The sequence below is a fragment of the Salminus brasiliensis genome, chromosome 2 (genome assembly GCF_030463535.1).
Source record: "Salminus brasiliensis chromosome 2, fSalBra1.hap2, whole genome shotgun sequence".
In the NCBI taxonomy this organism is placed as follows: Eukaryota; Metazoa; Chordata; class Actinopteri; order Characiformes; family Bryconidae; genus Salminus; species Salminus brasiliensis.
The window spans coordinates 41,785,457-41,800,399 of NC_132879.1; the positions used below are offsets into that span (position 1 = coordinate 41,785,457).

General features: G+C 39.8%; 1 protein-coding gene across 16 annotated transcripts in view; it reads right to left on the reverse strand.

The window, feature by feature from the left end:
* Positions 1 to 14,943, reverse strand: part of plekha5 (pleckstrin homology domain containing, family A member 5) — a 157,946-nt gene that overhangs the window by 58,381 nt on the left and 84,622 nt on the right. Inside the window, exon 1 of one of the 16 annotated variants that reach the window (XM_072672798.1) lies at positions 11,431 to 11,607. The exons of the other annotated variants lie outside the window; for them this stretch is intronic. The gene's annotated coding sequence lies outside the window, so the exon portion shown is untranslated. Of the gene's footprint in view, positions 1 to 11,430; positions 11,608 to 14,943 lie in introns of those variants that run through there. 16 annotated transcript variants of the gene reach the window in all.

Here is a 14,943-nt window from a genome sequence, read left to right on the forward strand (position 1 = left end):
GAACATATATCCTCACAGAATAATTTCACAAAGCAGTAATCAGTTCCAACTCTAAAATTCCTACTGTGCTCTCAAAGTGACTGAATACATATTAGATATTCTCTCTGCGATTTTGGATTTGATCATGCCCTCTCCAAACAAATTATAGCTAAATAAGACCCCAGAATAATCCTACCAACCAAGCAACAGGAAGAAGGTCTGCCCGTCACTCGCAGTGCCTATCTCTGCGTACAAATATGCGGAATTAATAACTACAGCTCACACAACATAAAATTATCCACATAATACACTACAGTGGACAAAAGATGCAAATGGCATTCACCATCCCTGAATTCTCTCCACACTGCACATCACAGATAATTATATGCAGGCAATGTGGCACTGCACACCCATAAACACTCTCATTCTTTTAGCACTCTGCTTAAACGTCACTCTCCCACTAACCTCAAAAATAGGAAATGTTAGGTCTGTTAGGAGCCACATTAGCATGACAAAGGGAACTCCACCACCCAAACCAAGGTGGTTACCATCAGTACAGAAACAATCCTCATGAACTGGAATTTTAAAAACACCACTGTTTCCCCCTCCATCACTCACTAAAAAACCTATTGGAATCGAAATAAATCCTTGCTTTCATTAAAAACAAAAATGTACACTCAGTATAACTTAATCTGGACTAGTCATTGCACCCTGAGCCAAACTAATAGTCTATAACAACTGAAAATACTTCCCTCAAAATTCTTTTTTCTATTGCCACCCATTCAGGCACATACACACAAACAATAAACTCTGTCGCTGTACAATAATGATACTTAACATGTCAAAGAAATTAATAATTTCCACACACAGCCCTTTTTCTCACTTTATTTATTCATTTGTTAATCTATTTTTCTTCATATTATCATCATCATCATCATCATCATCTTTGCTTTTTGTATTGCTTGTGTGCATTAGTCTCACAACATTTCAACTAGTGGTGGACAACAAGCTTTAGCTGAAAACCTTTCCTGCCTCAACCACATGATTACTATCTTTACATCAAAGAACAGCCTAAAACACTCAATAAATGCTTTCTAAGACACCTTTAATCCAGGTACATTTGAAACTATTTTAAGAAACATAGGAATTCTAAGAGCATTGCTAACATGCACTTGACTGATAATCTCTCACGTACACACACACACACACACACACACACACACACACACACACACACACACACACACACACACACAGTTCTGGCACATATAGAAGCTAGCTCATCTCACAGTTCACCTATCAATACATCATGTGCGCGGAGTGCCCAGTGTAGCAGCAGGGCTATGCTGCAGGCTCTGCAGCTGTGGATACAACTAGGCCTCACAAGGCCAGCTGCCACTGATGTGAAAGGTCACATGGCTCAGAGTTTGAGCTTGGTCCAGACTCCAAGTCCAAAGCCGCAGAGACCCCCTACATTATTAACCGCCCTCCATGCCTGTCAAAACACATTCTGTTTCAAAGATGAAAAGCTTCATTCCATCACCTCATGGTTTTATGTGCTCATTTATACATTGCGGAATACCAAAAAAAAAAAAATGTGTACATGATAATGAAGGAAACAGTTAAGAATGCCACAAAGAAATTGCTCATACATCATTACAAAAAAAATGTAAAAACATATTTTTCACATATATCCATCATACCCAGGCAGGCAGGAGATGAATTGAGAATGATGGAATTGCAGTGGGAAGATTCTAAAATTTATATGAAGATCTAAAATGTTCTAATACATACATTAATTAGGCACTTTACTTCAAACACCAGTACACCTACTCATTCATGTAATTATCAGCAGTGTAGTGCATGAAAACATGCAGCATGTGAAAGGTACTACAGTTAGGAAATATCACATAACATAGCTTCATAATAATAAATGCAGTGAAACTAAAATTTAAAACAACCTTCGTAAACTGTTTACTAAGATACATTTATACATTATACATGTGGCATCTTTCACCCACTGTGAACGGGCTGTTTTCGAGCTGAAAGATCCAAGCAGTGCAGAGCTAGAAGAGTCATGTTAACAGAGGTAACTTGGCCTTAGCATTTGTTCGTTTACCAAATGAAGACTGGCTTCCTTTCTCTGTGTAAATTTCTTGTAGGCATCTTGATATGTCTTCAACTTAATGTAGTACTGTAATGGTGCGTGGCGCATTGAGGAACTGGCCAGACTGGTTCCAGCTGACAGAAAGGCTACAGTAACACAGTTAACCACTCTGGACAACTGTGGTGAGGAAAAAAAAAGGTATCTCAGAAAGTACAACACGTCAAACCCTGAGGCAGATGGGCTACAACTACAGGAGGGTTCCACTTGTAACGGCCAAAAACTTAAAGCAAATGTTCTCTCAAACGTTTTTCATGAACATGACCTTACCATTCATCAGAATTAAACAACACCTTTGGGCAGTGACCGAACAAGAGATTTGCAACATGAAAGTGCTCATGAAAGAATTTGTTCACTGTCTGCTGGAACCTTAGGACCCCTCTGATATGATTATTATAAGCAGTTAGAATCATGTTTTGCTAAGTGCATGCTTTCTGAGAAAACGTTTCGGAAACGCTTCAACATGTCTTCCCAACAGAACAAATTTCAAATAAATTCTGTAATGTCAGCCTTCACACTTGACAGAAGCCGTCTCTTCAGTTCTCAGTACAGGAATAACACTTCCAGAGTTTTGTTTTTTTTCCCCCTCCAGAATTATGTGAACTAAGCATTGGAAAAAAAAACCTTGAGCCAGTTAAGAAACTTGCTTTTCATTTTTTTTGCTTTCATTTTGCCACACTACTCAAAAACAGATAGTTAAATTCCACAGAGATCACATTAAAGGTTAAAGTATGCAAGATATTTGGATGGAAAAAGATGAAGAATGAATGATTCTACATTTAAGGAGACCACAGCAAACAGACCACATCAGAGGTCTTAGTGGTTGTCATTAAAAATGAGTTTTTTTTAAATCACTGACATTGGCATGGACAATGAGTGTGTTTGCATGCAGCTCAGTATCCGATAATTGCAGAAAATCATATTTTGTCAGCAATCCGATCAACGTGTTTACATGCACTTGAGTAATCAGTTAATGGGAAACTTTGGGTCCACATGAGTCAGGCAGTAATCAGAGCTTTGCTTTGCAACCCATAACCAAACACCTCTCTTATTTTTTTAATTATTAAACATCAAGCCAAAAATACAGCTCCCTTTATTGTATTTCTTAATCGGATCGCTATACCTTTAAAGAAATATAAAATATATAAAAACATAGAATGTTGTTTACACGACCACTTGAATAATCAAATTACTAGAGAAATCTGATTTGGTTATAGAATATATTCAGCCTGGAGAAATGTATCTCTGTGTGGGCTAGCCACTGTTATCTAAACGAGAAGTCATGGAAATGTCAAGTCAAAAGCTATGGAAGCATATTGCTGCTTTTGCGCTAAAGAACGGCAAGGTAAGTCTTGCGGAGCTCTATCATTTCTAGGCATCTACAAAAGGTAATACAGAGATGAACTAAAAAACGACTCTAGGCAATAACAAGTAAACAATACCAAATCAAGTGTGGAGATCAATGGCTCTCACCAGCCCATGAGCACATGATGAGCTTAATGCTTTCTATGCCTGCTCTGACAATAACACAGATCCTGTAACAGTAGCACACAATCCACTCGACATAGGTGATCCCCAGGTGACTGTGGCAGAAGTAAGTGGAATGCTTAGCAAGGTTGAGGCTTATATGAAAACCATCACTGTGCTTGTAGCTAAAACAAACACCTGTCTCCTGGTCAAAACAAATGTTCATAAATATAAGTACTGGCCAGTTTCTCTATTGGCTATAATGTACATAAATGACATCCTTTCCTTAACGCTTGATCCTTTCCTCTTACTGGTCCATTACTGGTCGTCGCTCTGTGTAGATCTGCAGGGATGATTTAATTCCAGCCCTTTCATCTTTCACGCTACTGAGAATAAGCTGTACACCGGACTTGACACACATACAATATAATAACCAAAAGATTTATCAAATATTATTATTTATTAATTGCAGCCTATGGAATATTGGCTACCATAAAGCTATAACATTAACAGGTGAATATTTGTTTATTTAGCTATTCATTTTTTTTATTTATTCAGCTATTTATTCATTGTATGTATTACTGACTTATGTATTTGGAGTCGGTGTGGTTTCAAAATCCATCAATATTTATAATGTTAATGCACTTAAAAAGTGTAGTTTGCAACTTCAAAGGAAGAATAGCTGTATCAGGACATCGTTTATTGATTGGCCGTCAATACAGGACTGGGGCTATCTAATTACCCCAGACTGTGGTATTGGTAACAGTCATCCACACTAGTAACATGTTCATTTTTTCTATTTAATTATTATTATTATTATTAGTAGTAGTAGTAGAATGATTGTTAGTAATAATAATAAACTCAAATGTAGGAAACCCCAATGTTAGCCAATGTTAATAAAAATAATAAACAGTACTGCAGTATTACCCACATTAAAAATTGTGCCTGCTTGGAGAACAAATATATTTTACGTTTGAGTAGCACATAGAAGGGTCGGCTACCAATAAACAGGACAAATATATTTTATATTATATAGCTTGGTAGGTCTGAGGACTTGCAACACTAATAATACTTTGTCATCTGATCTCATTTGCAACCTTAACTTGTTTAAACTTTTTAATGTATGTCACCCAAGGCTCTGCTGTCTCATTTTACGCATTAACATGACTTGACTATGGCAGACATTTCGTATTAACTTTGCTGTGATTCTTGCTTGCACAGTAGCCTCAATTAGTGTCGTCATAAACAAGTTAACGCAGGCTCTTGTCAGTTCTTGTCTTTGTGCAATCTGCCCTTTTCTTCCTCTCACAAAAGGAGGGGAAATTCATAGGTATATACATGAAAGTATACACATATTATAATACCGATTCATTTACAAAGAAAAAAAGAAAATTATAAGAGCATACAGCATATGAAATACACATAGTTAACCCTTCTTCATGCTTAATTTTATGGTCACCTTTTAAAATGGTTGAGCATGAAAATGCTGTAATGAAGTTATGGCAAACATTCTCTACTACCACCTTCAAATTAACCACAGAGAAATAATACCATCAAAGAAATTACAATAGTCATTTAATGCTTTGATTTTGTCATTTGATATCATAAGTACAAAAACATCAGGATACAAAAGTTCCATATAAATATATATATATATATATATATATATATAAAGTTGTTACTTCCATAAAAATCTACAGCTATTCCACTATTTCAGCATTCATCTAAACCAGCCTGCCAGAAAGCTAACACAAGAAAAACAACAAGTGCTGCAAAAAGTAATTCTGCTTGAGAAACGGTCCTTAAATGTCGACCGGCAAATAAAACAAGGCATTGTGTGACGAGGCAGCTAAATATAAAGTTTTTCCATTCTTCAAAAGTTTCAGCTGGAGACAGTGTGTTCGCATTCAGCCTTTAAATGGCCTTTATAAGGTGGATTGAGTGTGGACAATGGGAGGTCGCCTCCCTGTGGAGGTGTTGCCATTCAGCCCAGTTCTTTGTGGCTTGCGCTCTAACCTTTCAGAAAGGCCAGCGAGGCCCACTGTCCTCCTTTCCTTTGCATCCACCCCAGTGCTCACTCACACAAGCTGGGTTACCACATCACATTGTGAAAGACTTCCATACTGCCCCCCTATGGAGTGTGGTTTGCTAAGCTGTGTCATGAGAGGATATCTTTGATAGCTTGTGGGTGGGGACCTGTGGTGATGCAGCATCATCACAAGACATTTGAAAGTTGCCCATGGCAGACATGCTGTGCGCAACCAATCCAAAAAAAAGTACAAGATCTGAAACAAACACACTGAACTAGGGCTGCTCCCTCAAAGTTGAAGATTATTTGTCTTCAGTCGAGACGTCGACTGAGATTTATTTATTTTTGTCCCAGTCAGTGTTCTTTACAATAATGATATACAACAAATAGAGGCACAAGGATAATATTTCAATGATGATTTCAAAATTATAAATAAGGGAACTCAAATATATGTTTAGCAGTGCTATTTGTGCTATGTGCTATTTGTGGTTGGTGTGGCACAACAGATAACACCACTACCTGCCACTGAGCTACCACACCATGTGGGAGACTGGGGTTCGATTCCTGGTCTGGGTGACTATGCTGCACTACACCAATAGTCCTTGGGCAAGACTCCTAACACTACATTGACCCACTTCTGTAAGTCGCTCTGGATAAGAGCGTCTGCTAAATGCCATAAATGTAAATGTAAATGTAAATTTGTCACTGAGACAAGCTTAAACCTGAGGTAAAATGGTTGGTTAAAAATATATATTATATAATAATAAAAATCTAGCTATAGGAGAAACCAGAAGAAGGCTAAAGGCCCAAACTGGTATTCTGGCATTTACAGACATTTGTCGCTTTTAGGCCTTGAATTGAAATGTAAAGTCTACATTTCAGTTAAATCAAATATATTTGCATCAACTAATGTAGAAAAAAAGATCAGCAACATCTAAAGCCCTGGTGAGCAGGTCAAGATCAGCAGTGGCAACTACCTCAAAGCTGGCAGAGGAGAAGTCCTGGAGAAGCTTCCAGAACCCCATCTTCCTCTGGTCAAACTACTTATAAATTTAATGAAGTCACTGTAACATCGGTCTGACTGCTAAGCTCAGGTGTACTGATACAGTCATAGTAGTGCTAGTAAGAATAATGAGTGTAATGGATATGTCATGTAATGTAATCAATCATGGTGGTAATAATAATAACAATAATACTAATAATGTCCTAGGCTGTCCTGATCAGGTTAATGTTTGGCAACTAGTCTGAGGCAAGGATTTCAATGACATCTTGATTACTGTGCATCAAAACCACTGTGGTTTACAGAGACACATTTGTGTCACTGTCCACATACTTGTAGATCTGACAGTATAAAGGTTTTTGGTATCCCAATACCAAATAAATCTTAGATGAGCTTATGCTTTGTTGCCAACAATGGGGTCGATGTAAGCCGCCCATTTAAATTCCTCTCAATTTCTTTTTCAGTGCTAAGAAGTGTGAATAAGGGCTAAATCTGCCCATTTGTTGCGTTATCATAATAAAATTCCTTTCTGGGGGAGTTTAATTCCACTATCACAGATTTTACAATTCCTAAGCGGTTTAGCGAGGAGGTCACAGCATGGAATATCGAATCTACAGAGGGCAATAAGAAAAAAACTGCCATGTACACAGAGTCCACAGTTAAAGTACTGTGTTCGGCCACATGTGCTCATAAAGACAAGAATGTGAAGGAACATCAGGCTTGTTTGTCGCAGAGTATATAAACGGTAAGCTATAATCACAATCTCAAGTAAAGGTACAGCAAATGCTTCACCACACTAAGGACATAAAAGCTCTGGTGAGCCGAAGAAAAAATGTCACAGGATCCCACCCTGCCAACTTTCCAAAACAAGCTCTATAAGCACCAACAAAACACACACAGAATAAAATTTTCAGCTCAACCTTGAATCTGCTTCTCTACTGAGACAGTGACAAAACAGCCCTCGGAAATACAGCCACTCACTCAAATGTCTTGCAAAAGGACTGTGTGGGTGTTGCTAATAGTAACCACAGCAGATGGCTGATGTTGTCTTAGCAAGCTGCGTCGGTAATGGACAGGCAACAAATTCCTTAGAAATCCCACTGACTTTAAAGTAGGAAACTAAAGGGAGAGGGGGGCTGATCCGAGGCTTGTGCTTCCATCAGCATTGGTGTCCATCACTTGTGTCTTGGCGAGATAATGCCATGCTGCTCAGAGAGCCTTGCCCAATCCCCTGCAATCCTGCTATTCCATCATCACACACATCCCTTACACTCACATAGCAAACTGTTCTGAAAGCATCAGTCCTGTTATCTGACGAAAAGGCTGTTACCAGTATGGTCAAAGCACAGCAACCAGAGCGCAGTACATTTCCAGTCAAAGATCTACTGGTTGAGGAGGACTGAATGGGTTGAATTATAAAATAAGAATGTTTAGGGACACAAAGGAGAGCCTACTCATAAAACCATGACAATAGGTGCTACCACTAAGTGGAAAAATATATAATAATAATAATAATAATAATAATAATATATTATATATTTTATAGTACTGAAAAGGGTTTTTTTAACTCAATAGTGTAACCAAAAGTCATGGGACAGGAACTGGTATCATGTAGGACCACCTCTACCCTGACAAAAAAGCAACTCGATGTGGCATTGTATTAACAAGTCGACAGAAGATGTCTGGAGGGAAGTTGAGCCATGCTGTCTGAACAGCCACCAGCCACAGCTCTGTGGTATTTCTTGGTGCAGGGTCTCAGGTGTGTAAAGACCTATAAATGTATGGATGGGCAAATGGTCACCAAGCAGTGAAACATAGCAGGCACCAGTCACTGATGTGTTTAGTATGGAACCTTCCCAGTGCCTTGCTGACAGCATCACACACAGCCCCCACCATCAGCCTGAAACAATTGGTACTGTGACTCATCAGACCAAGGCCACATGTTGCCAGTCACCTAGGGCCCAGTTAGCAACCTCACAAGTACAGGTGAGGTGGTGTGTCTGGTGTTGTGGTGCACTCTGGTGGGATTCTTGGCATGCCAGTGTATAGCCTAGATCTATACAGGGCCATTTACGTTCTCCAACTGTTTTCCAACCGAAGGGGATCCAAATGATTCTCGCCATTGTTCTTTTTAGCACCATTTCCTTTATTTTTTAACATGACCAATGAAGAATTAAAGAAAGAGTATACTGTGTAAACATTATATTTCTACAACATTCTACCTCAAGTTCTCAACTTGATTAACACGATGAGCCTTATCATGGTTATACATTTCTGCCATTTGCTGAAGAAATGTTGCTTCATCACATAAAGAGATTAAGAAGTGCACTTCCTTGCACTCTCAACTTTTAATGGGAAAACAGTGACCCTGAAGAAGGACCAAAAAGCTCAACAGTAAAGAGTTGCTTCTAACTGCTCTGACAGATCGAATGTGTTCCTCCCTGCCATGCACAGGTCTATAATGATAAAATTGACATTCAAGAATAATTAGCATTCGTGAATAGATATCCGGTTAATCGTGCCAAAATGACTGTATGGATGGAGGCGTAAAGGGGCACTAAAATGGAAAACTGTATTTTGCTTGGCATGAATGAATAATAACAGTTCATTACATGGACCTGACATACTATGAACATCAAACATCGCTGTCTTCTCTTTCAAAAAAAAGAAAAGAAAAATATTGCTGTAACTAAAACAGTGTTGTAAGACAGGCCAATTCCAACACCTCGAGAATATATTAAGTCTCGCCCCTTTTTTATTTATGCCCCCAAAATGTACAGAAATTCAGACCACTAGCAAAAGCGGCTACTCCACGCAAATATGGAAGCGAGGCTAAAAAGGTTCAAAGCTTTCAAAGTGAGAACACAGCACCCAGGAAGCAACTGGATGCCTTGGATTCCAGTCCTGGGGATCAAACCAGCGACTTTCCGGTCTGCATTCTTTGGCACCTTTATGGCCCTGGTATACTTCTTGGTGCTTACCAAGAACGCAAAAAGAGGACATGCGTTTTTGGAAAGAACATTCTTTATAAATGTGAAGTGCATTACCACCATCTACTGAGTGGGTCTGACCAGCATCTTTTTTTTTATTTGCAATAAATGCTGGGTATTTGTGTTCGTTCGCGTTGGCAACTCATGCATCCTCAGCTTTCAGGGCTGAGAAAGAGCACATCAGGAACGTACTACTGAAGTTGAAGTAGTACTGAAGTTGACGTCAAGCAAACCTACAGCACAACATTGCATGCTGATAAAGACTTGTCTTCTTTTGTGTTGCCATGCTAGTTTGTCAGAGAAATACATTTGAAATGTTACTGGACTTAGCTAACAACTACTGCTATGAGGCAAAGAATTAGACCAATAATTCTTTAGAACACTACAAAACATGTCCTGTATCCTACAGTGGCTTATGAAATCAGTAAAGTGCATCAGTAATAAATAGGCACCACAGAGGAAAAAAAAACATTAATGTCAGTTACATACATCTGTATCTGTGCGTCTACCTACATCTGTATCTGTCCATCTACCTACATCTGTATCTGTGCGTCTACCTACATCTGTATCTGTCCATCTACCTACATCTGTATCTGTGCGTCTACCTACATCTGTATCTGTCCATCTACCTACATCTGTATCTGTCCATCTACCTACATCTGTATCTGTCCATCTACCTACATCTGTATCTGTCCATCTACCTACATCTGTATCTGTGCGTCTACCTACATCTGTATCTGTGCGTCTACCTACATCTGTATCTGTCCATCTAACTACATCTGTATCTGTCCGTCTTCCTACATCTGTATCTGTGCGTCTACCTACATCTGTATCTGTGCGTCTACCTACATCTGTATCTGTCCATCTACCTACATCTGTATCTGTCCGTCTACCTACATCTGTATCTGTGCGTCTACCTACATCTGTATCTGTGCGTCTACCTACATCTGTATCTGTCCATCTACCTACATCTGTATCTGTCCATCTACCTACATCTGTATCTGTCCATCTACCTACATCTGTATCTGCCCATCTATCTATAACTGCATCTATCCATATCTCTACAACTGTATCTGTCTATCTACCAAAAACTATATAAGTCTATCTACAATAATATCTGTATCTTCAACTGTGTCCATCTACAACTGTATCCATCTACAACTCTACATATCTATTTATCCATAAATCTACATATCTATCCATCTATCTACAACTCTATCCATCGGTCTATTCACAGGCTGTCTGACATGTGGCTTTTCAATCTGACATAACTGGCTTTATTAGCAGGATATTTACACATGTTCTGATATGTTTCAGTCATGCACCAACCAGATGGCTCATTTCAGACAGGTAGTCTGTGATAGACAGACTATCATATACACATAGGGATAAATTAAAATCCTGGAAAAACTTATATGGCATTTTCATTTTTAATAATTTAAATGTCACCTGCATCTATAGCCAAGAACGCAGAGAGAGAGAGAGAGAGAGAGAGAGAGAGAGAGAGAGAGAGAGAGAGAGAGAGAGAGAGATCTGTTCAGTGATCTCATCGTTTTGCACAGACAGTGAGTCGTTACTGAAGATAACCAACTTAGCGCTAACTAAACTATACCGAGGCGCTTAACCGAGGAACCCTGGGCTGAGCCTTCTCTGTGCCATTATCTCAATCAGACGTTCGAACCCCCAGGCTAACGTTATTCGCTCTTGTACTCCTACCGACAACAGCTAGCTCTCCGGACTCTCACCGAGCTCACTGAACATACAGACATGACACAGCTGGTAGAATAAAGCTTAGACTCACGCTACGAAACGGCGACGAATGAGTCGTCATCATCAGGGTACTGCCGGGGGGCACCGGGGAGCTGAAACACGGACCTTCCCCCGCCTCGGTCCTCGCGCTTTCGGAGCGCATCGAGCCGCTTCTCCTCTCTGAGGCGATTTGCAGCGGTTTCCTCGCGCGCGTGCAGCGCTCACAGCTGGGAGCGAGCGATTACGTCACGGTCCTCGCGCTCAGTTTCCGCTAAGCGGCTCTCGAGTGTTTTTCCAAACAACTAAATAAATATATAAATAAAGACGACGAATTCCTGGCATGCTGCACGAGGACATCTTTATCACGCGTCAGATTAAAAAGTGCTTTTATCATCTCAAGATTTCAAGCCACAAAAAAGGTAACATGGACAAGCACAAACAACCTTACAGGGACAGATATGCTGAGCACTACAATGAAATGGCCCTAGTACACAGAGTTGGTGTGGGAAACACAATGGCAGGCTGCCATTGTGAAAGACTAGCTGTCAATCTACATTCAAGAACCCTACAATCTTAGGAACTCACAAACTTGAGCAGTGAGCACCCGGATGAAACCCCCATGGACAGAGAGAAGCTTAAACCCAAGAACCCTAGTCAGTATTGTGTACAATCCTGTAATAGTACTCTACCTTGTCAGTCGATCTGTCAGTCGGTATAACAATGAATGCCTTCCCCTAACTGTAGGTGGACATTTACATTTACAGTTTACACCATTTAGCAGACACTCCTACCCAGAGTGCCTTACAAAAGTGCACAGTCATCCATTTGGAATATACAGTAGTATTTAGAAGTGCTGCCAAACCCTGGCTCTGGAATTCACATAGGAACCAGCCATCCTTCAGTATGAAGGGATACACAGAAGCTAATCAGCTTTCCCCTGGCTAAGCTCTATTCACTGTTTTAGTAAAGGTATAGCTGATGCTAAAGGGTCTCTTATTCTTTCACTGCCATAGGACAGTGTCTACCAAACAACGTGTTTCTCCTCAGATCTTCAATAATCAATCCATCAAGGCACAAGTAGAATCTTATTATCAGCTATATGAGCATGACCGTCGTAATAGAATCATAGTACCTATACCTATACTACCTCATAGTGGAAGGAACAACCCTTGACTCTGAAAACACAAGCAAGACGTGGCATGCGCCATATTGATGGTAAGTGTTCGTTATAAAGGTTAACTGGTCCACAGTAGCACGCCGATTGCTCCGTAGCACTCCCACATCCCACAAAGTTAACACATTCCGAAAAGCTACCACCCTTTGCCCACTGTCACGGTCATATCAGAATACCATGGCCACCTCTGGTTGGAAATGAACTCGGCCCATCACAGATGCACGTATACATAAGCGAGCACACCAATCAGTTGTAGTGCAAAGGCAAAGGCGCAAAGGCGGCGATTCAACTGATGCCCAAAAGGCCATGATAATAGAGTACTGGACGAAGGGTGGCATCTTGGAAACCGCAAACTTTGTGGGATGTTCTTTGCCCACTGGAGAGTGGTACAGAGCAATCGAAGTGCCATGGTGGATTAGTTAACCTATATGATGAACACCTTCCATCACCTAATACAGTCTATGCCACAACGTCCCGTAGCGTCATCTGAGCCATGGGTGTTTTTTTCCACTAATGGGTAGGTGGTTATAAAATTCTGTGTAGACTGTGTAAACACTATATATAAAGAGTATGTGTTGTAAACTGTTCTAAACTATAGGTTTTGGCCATTTCAGCCACACAAAATGCTAACAGCCGTGTATAAGAAGTTCACAGCACTTCAGTCTCCATATACAAACAGTGACAGCATAATGGGTCATACTACACGGATCAGTGATTTTCAAATGTGGCTCTGACATAGAATGCCCCTTTTTCAACAACCCCGTATCAGCCTCTGGTAGAAATGTCAGCATAGTAAATGATCATTGTGATTGGGTTCATTGATTGTTCCATGACCAGGCTACTGACTCAAGCCTATGAAGACCATTCGAAGTATCTGCAGGAGTGCTATAAAGTTCACAGTCATTGGACTTTAAGTGCCATTCTACCACTTTACCAAATCCCTAATGTGCCTCGTTAGACAAGCATAGTACAGAATCAACAACACTTACCTAATAAGACACTTGAGAATACTATCAGCTCAGAAAAGTGAGTATTAGAAGTTATAGAATTTCTATAATTGCCATAGTGCCAAATATGACAATGGCAATACACTGAGCATGGCCACATATGTGAAGTGACATCACTCAGTGACCCAGTTCCATTGGCATGTCCATACATTAACAGTGCCTCCACCATGTTTGACAGATGAGGCGGTATGTTTTGAACCATGAACCCTCCCTTGGCTTCTCCACACTCATGTAAACTTGGCTTTCATGTCTCCAAATAGGTTTACAGAAAAGAACATAGAACTGGGCAGGCTTTTTAAGATTTTAAGCAGTCTAATTGGGACTTTTTGTTCTAGAATGTTAACAGTGGTTTGTATCTTGAAGTAAACCCTCAGCATTTACATTCATAAAGGAATTTCTTAATTGTTGACTTTGACAATACGCCTACCTTCTCAAAAGTGTTCTTGACTAGTTTCATTTTTTCTTTTTTTAAACCAAAGAAAGAATTGAGATCATCTACTTAAGTTGTCATCTATGGTCTTCTAGGTCTGCTGTCTGACTGAGGTCATCAGCGCTTTCCTCCTTCTTTTTTTTTTTGAAAATGAAAAGACCAATACAACAGAAAAGCTATCCTATATCACAGCACTATGCTGGCCTGTGTACTCTCGCATATTACTATGCAAGAAAGAGGCGAGCTGTGCGTACACAATCTTTAATTTATGAGCTACTCTCATACATGATTTCTTTCTCATTAAAGATGTATACAGTACCTATTCCCAACAAGAGTTCAGTTAAAGCCACAACAAAAGGCCAGCTGTAAGTTGAATCAGGTTACTACAATAGGCTTACAACAGTAGCTGTAATCAGAGTGTTATCATGTGTATTGATGGGCGATTCAAAATAAATAAATAAATGAATAAACAAATAAATAGATGAACAATTAAACCACTGCAAGAGTAATTTATTGCTATGGTGCTGGGGTATGATGATGCATATCCCAGCGCCATATGCATTATCATACGTTGCAGTCTAGACTGTCTAGACCTACAGACAAGAGTAGTTTCTCAGCAAAATACAGCTTGACAGGGGACCATTAGGTTGAAGAAAATCTGTTCCAAATGAGTTCTGTCTCAGCACGCTAATTCCTATTGTCAGCAAAACTAAATGTGATGGTCATAAACAGGGCTGTCCTTTCGGTAAGCACATGACCTGAGAGGGAGAAAAAGGATAAATAAGTTGCTATGGAAGGGAAAAACTGATATCTTGGATAATACACAGCTTTCCGCAGCTTGCTGATTCATTCACCCACTGCAAAATAGAGTGTTTTCCAAGAACAATGACTCAGGCTTGAAAGATCAGTTATACCTGTGAATTTGTCAATTGGTCAGTTCGCAGTAGAAACAGA